Source organism: Pipistrellus kuhlii, unplaced genomic scaffold (assembly GCF_014108245.1).
Source record: "Pipistrellus kuhlii isolate mPipKuh1 unplaced genomic scaffold, mPipKuh1.p scaffold_m20_p_4, whole genome shotgun sequence".
Classification (NCBI taxonomy): Eukaryota; Metazoa; Chordata; class Mammalia; order Chiroptera; family Vespertilionidae; genus Pipistrellus; species Pipistrellus kuhlii.
Window position 1 is genome coordinate 71,660,268 of NW_023425540.1, and position 5,873 is coordinate 71,666,140.

Below are 5,873 nucleotides of genomic sequence, written 5' to 3' on the forward strand. Positions count from 1 at the left end.
GCACATACACACACACACACGTGTCTACACAGAAGCGCACTCTATAGCAAAATGCTGGCATGGGCCACTCAGTAAATCATGCAGCGATAACCTCTGAATACCAATCCTGGGGGAAATCCAATTAAACCAACTCTTTACTGAGTCATTCCCGGGGAGAGACGAGGAGGATAAGCCGGGTGCTAACGTGAGCTCTGGATGGGAATCCCTGGCCCAGCATCCCGTCGGGGGAGGCCCCCGATGAGCTCCTCCACCTCCTTGGGGTGAAGGGAACGCTGGGGCCCCACGCCCACCCCCATCCTCTTCACATGGCCACGTCTGTCAGGGAAGCAGCACCCCGCTCGGGGGAAAGTCCTCGAGGAAGACCCTAGAGACAGAAGACCCACGAGGCCCAGCCTTGTCATACAGGCTGTGTGATTTTGAGCAAGGTACCCTCTCTGAGCCTCACGCTTTTCTATAAAGCATCTCGGTAAAGAACTGGAGGAGCAGCAACAGTAACGGGTGGACCTGATGGAGGTCAGGAGCAGGGAGGGCAGAGGGAGCCCCAGCACCCAGCACCTGGTCCTCGTGCTAAACTCATCTTACAGAAGAGAAGGCTGAGGAAGGGCAAGGAGGCGGAGAGGTGGGCCCACGCCTCGAACCAGCCAGGAAGACAGAGAGGCCAGGACCCCCAGGCCACGCCCATCGCACGGGGGCAGGGGGTCTGAGCTTTCCAGAGCCGAGCCCTCGCTCCCAGATGAGGAAACTGAGGCCTAGTCGTCCCCCCCCCACCCCACCCCCGGTTCGGCGCTGTGTACGGTCTTCCTGCCCATACTGTCCTTTGGATCCCTCTGTCGGAGCTCACATTGTGGGGCTCCCTGGGCCCCTGTGGAGGGGCTGTCCAATCTCTCAGAGAAGGACAGCGAGGGCCCTAGTGACTGTCCCAGCACTCAGGGCGGGGGGCAGAGGGCAGCTAGGAGTTGCTGGGAAGGGGTGGGAAATGTCTGCTGGTTTCCCAGCAGGGCCTCTGGCCTCTTGGGGGAAGGCAGGAGTTGTTATCAAGAATGAAGGACATCAGTGCTGTCTCAGAATAAACTAAGAAAATCTCTCCCTGTGGGCAGTGCTCAGAGAGGCAAGGCCCCACTCCTACACACACACTCCTGCCTAGACTCCAGGCCCAAGGCCCACGCGCTGGAGAGCACCCACCCAGGACATCGCACCCTGGGGGAGCAACTGCCGGGCTTCTGGGCAGCCGTCGCCAGCTGTGCCCACTCTGAGGCATGCCCAGGCCCCACCATGCCCTTGATAATGGTCGGTGCCCCTGCCTTGGGGTAGGTCAAGCCTGGTTCAAATCCTCCGTCCCTTTCAGAGGGATCTTGGAGATGGGGGTTTGATAACCGCCCTGAGGTTTGCTCCCCAACTCTGTAAGGAGACGCCTCCACTGGGGGCTCCAGGAGCTCACAGCTCTCAATCAGGGGGACCCCCCCCCCTTGCCATGGACATCTGAGGCCTGCAGGCTTCTGAGAAGTGTATGACAAAGGACAAGCAATGCTGGTCAGATCTGTGCTCAGCATCCTCCCATTCCCACAGCCATTGTCATTTCAGTGTATAAAACACGCGCTGACATGTCCCTTCCTCTCCGGAAAGCAGGCTCAGCGGGGCCCGAACACCAGGCCCAGCACCGCCTGCGTTCCTGAGACCTGCTGGGGCTCTGGGCCTCCTTCCTCCTCACTCTCAGGTCTGGAGCAGCGGATTCTGGACTGTTCCAGGCCCCGCACACAGCAGAAGAAATCCTCTTGCACCTGGTTTTTTAAAGCACACGCCATATGGCTCCTGAATGTCCTCACATTTTCCACCTGAATATCCTCACGCAGGATGCTTGGACTGAAGGTAGACAGCTGGGTGGCCCAGATTTCCAGCTTGAAGGAGAAGTTTCCCTCCGTGGCCAAGGCCCAGGGGAGCATCTGCCGAGAGTGGGACCGTGGGCAGGGACTGAGGCACAGGCTGGGGATGGGGGATAGCCCCAGCTGGAAGGAGTTTGCGGGTCCTTCTGGGGCAGGGGTCTTCAAACTACGGCCCGCGGGCCACATGCGGCCCGCAGAGGAGTCTGATCCGGCCCGCCAGGTTTTTTGGGCAGTGAGCGCAGCCGAGGTGTTACAGTAGGAAATAGTAGTTCATATAGTCCGGCCCTCCAGCTCTCTGAGGGACCGTGATCTGGCCCCCACTTTAAAAAGTTTGAGGACGCCTGTTCTGGGGCATACGGCATCTAGCAGCCCCAGGAAGGGTGCACAGCATGGAGAGCAGGTAGTCCCACAATTCATAGTCAAAGGGGCAGCTCTGCCTATGTTTCCCTCTCTCTCTCTCTCTCTCTCTCTCTCTCTCTCTCTCTCTCTCTCTCTCTCTCTCTCTCTCTCTCTCACACACACACACACACACACACTCACACACACACACACCAGACTAATGTCTTAACATCCTAAAGCAGGTGTTCATGGCCTTGCCTTTCACTGAGGTTCCAGCAGGAATGGGTTTCCGCTCACCCCTACACCCCTGGACCACCGACACCTCAAGCCTCACCAGCAGGAATTACTTCGCACTCAGGCCTTTGCTGAGGGAGAAACTGTGGCTCGCCCAAGTTCACTGGCAAATTCAGGGCAGAGCCAGAACAACGTCCCCCCTCCCCAAGGCATGGGAGACGGCTCACACCTCCCTCCCCATGAGGCTCAGTATCATACGGACATGTCTCCCACCAACAGACTCAGGGAAGCTGTGTTAGTTCTTCTTGACTCAAACATGGTGTGTTCCTTATGTAGAAGGAGGAAGAGCCAGCCCAGGCAGGAGGATCAGAATAGAGAAAGGGCCACGTCCCAGGACTGGATTCTGTTGGAGGAGAGTCGGGGGGAGTCCCTCCAATCTCTGGCAGCCAGTCCCATGCAGCTCTGTGACCTTCCCACCATCACCTCTGCATCCTCTGCTCCCACCTGCAGCCTGACCTGTGCCCCCACTTTCAACCTCACACTGAGCCCCAAGCTTCTGTCCAGATATTTTCCCACCCCCTGCTGAATCCTCAGGGCCCTTCTTCCTCCTTGCCCAGTCTGGACAACTTCTACTTTCTCTCACCTCCTCCTTCACCCTGGAGGCTGGGATGAAGAGGGGCAAACCACACAGACCAGGGTCAAGGTCGAAGCCTGGTGTGCCACCCCGCCTCCCTCCAGCCTCCTCCTCCTCCAGCCTCCACCTCCATCCATTCAACCCCTTAAATATCAGGTGTCACCTCCTGCTCTTTCGGTCAGGTTGGGGGCGGCCCCTCCCTCCTTTCTTTCTTGGTCTCTGGGGGCAAGGAAACCAGAGGAACTCCGGCTAGAACCAGGTCGTGCCGCCGCTTCCACTTGGCGCCACTAGGTGGCGGCGTGTTAACGAGGATCCGGATGGAAGGGACAGACTGCGTGGCAAGGGCCAGAGCCAGAGCCAGGTGCTCCGCCCAGCCCTCCCACGCTCATGCAACCATCTGGCTTCTCTTGCCTCTGGATGCCCATGCCAGCCACCTCAGCTGAAGTGCCCCTCCAGGCCCCAGGCTCGCCCTGAGTCTCAGGGCACACACACTGGGGTCCCCTCACCAATGACTCCCACTCGGGCCGCCCCTTTCTCCCTTCTCCCGCGGCATGGCCCTCACAAGGCGCCCCTGCTCCTGGAGTGCAGCGCAGAGGCGGGTAAATGGGAAAAGCTGGTGAGGGAGATGAGCCTGAGAGTCTGGGTTGAGGCCGCTCCCCAATCCCATCCCGGGTGGGTCCCTCCCTCTCTCTAAGCCTTAGTCCCTTTATTTGTGAAATGGGACTGATTCAGTCCACAGCAGAGGTGAAGTGAGTATGCACGAGTCCTGGCACAAGGCATGGCAGACCCATGCTCAGGAGGTGGCAGTGCCTCCGTTTCCCCTTTCCATCTCCTTAGATCACACCCTGCCTCTGCCTTAGCCCCCTCGGTTTTAGGTTGTCTGTGCCCCAAGCTTTCCCAGGGCAGTGTGGGCTGCAGCTCAGGAGCATCTAAAGAGCAGCCACCTGCACCCCACGTCTGCCTCCTCTGTCCTCCTCCTTAGCAAACTGGCCAGTTCACACCACCACCCTGACACTCCAGAGAGACACCCCCATCCACCAAACTCTTCCTGGCTTCTGGGTCTATCCTGTGTGTTCATCCCACCCCACGTCCGGGCCCTAGGGCCCTGGGACAGATCTCCATCCACTCGGTATAGCCTGGCACAGGGAGGGGGGCAAAATAAATGCTCAAAAAATGCTTGCTAATTGGATTCATGTGAGGAAGAGACAGGACACTAACAACACATCTGACCCCTCTCTGTGCCAGGGACTGGGTAAGGGCTTTCTTTACTATATTTCCTACAAATATTCTGCGAGCAGCTTACCGACAGGGAGGAAGCTGGGGCTCAGAGAGTCCGAGGTCTCAGAGAGGGTGGATGGCAGCGTGCAGAGTGGAGCCCCGTTCAGGCTGACATCACTTCCTCCCCTGTGGTCATTCAAGGAGCCCCAGATGCTCATGCCAAAACCCCTTCTTCCCTGCCTGAGACTAAACCCAGAGGCATGGCGGCTGGGCCACGCTCCGACTTCCCAGCGCTGCATCCCACCTCTGTCCTTTCGAGGCGCCTGCTGCCTCATAGCCAGCTCCTCGCCTTTGCTGGGGGCTCGTCATCAGCCTCTGGGAAAGAGGCCTTCCCAGCCTCATCCCCTCCTACAGGAAGCCTTCCATGACTAGGCCCTAAATAGAGGCTTCCGGGGACACTCCGTGGCCTAGGTTCCGGGCCTCAGAAGCTTGCTGGCATCCCTGGCTCAGACACACTGTGGACTCCGCCAGCTGTCAGGGACCAGCTGAGAGCACGCCACCACCAGGATGCTGTTCCATGAAGTAGTCTTCATCATGCCCCAACCCCAATTTATAAAGAAGCGTTTAGAAGGGCATGTAGGGTATAGGCCGAATATGCCCTGCCCTTCCCCATTCATACGTGGAAGCCTTAATCCCCAGAGTGATAATACAAGGAGGCGGGGCCTCTGGGAGGTAATTAGGTTTGGATGAGGTCATGAGGGTGGAGCCCCCATAATGGGATTAGTGCCTTCCTCAGAAAAGAAGAGAGAGCAAATTTCTTTCCCGTGCACACAAAGAAGAGGTCATGTGAGGGCATCTACCAGAAGAGGGCCATCTGCAAGCCAGGAGGAGCGTTCTCACCGGAAACTACATCTGCCAGCACCTTGATCTTGGACTTCCAGCCTTCAGGACTGTGAGAAATAAGTGCCTGTTGTTTACACCACCCAGTCTATGCTATTACAGCAGCCTGGGCTGACTGAGACCGAGTAGATGGTGAAATACCAGGGGGAATAAGTGACCAGGGCAGTCAGCTCAGTCAGTCAGTCACACAGCACCCAGAGCAAAGACTCGGCACAAACCCAGGTCTGCCACTACATTCAGTGACAGGACATAAAAGTGGAACAAGGAAAACTGGAAGGAATAGATCTAAAACACATACATTCACAAGTGGCAAGTCAAAAGCAAAACTGGAGTATGCAACTGGGAGAGGTATGGCTGAGTGCTGGAGAGGCCCCGAGCCGGGCCCCAGGCCTCTCCCGCCCTCGCACATCTGTCACTGCCTGGTTTGTGCAGCAGAAAGCTCTGCCTCCCGGTCACCAGGACGAATGCCCTGAACACCTGGGGCCAGGCCAGCCCAGGAGCTCCCAGAAGCCCACTGGCACCCATCCTCTCAGGGTCTCAGGCCGGAGAGTCACTGCGCCCAGGGGATATTCTGGAAAGTTCCTCCAAAGCAGCATCTGTGGAGCCAGCCCTAGGCTGGGATTGGTAGCCAAGGTTCACGCACTGCTCCAGCTTGCTCCTGCCTGTGT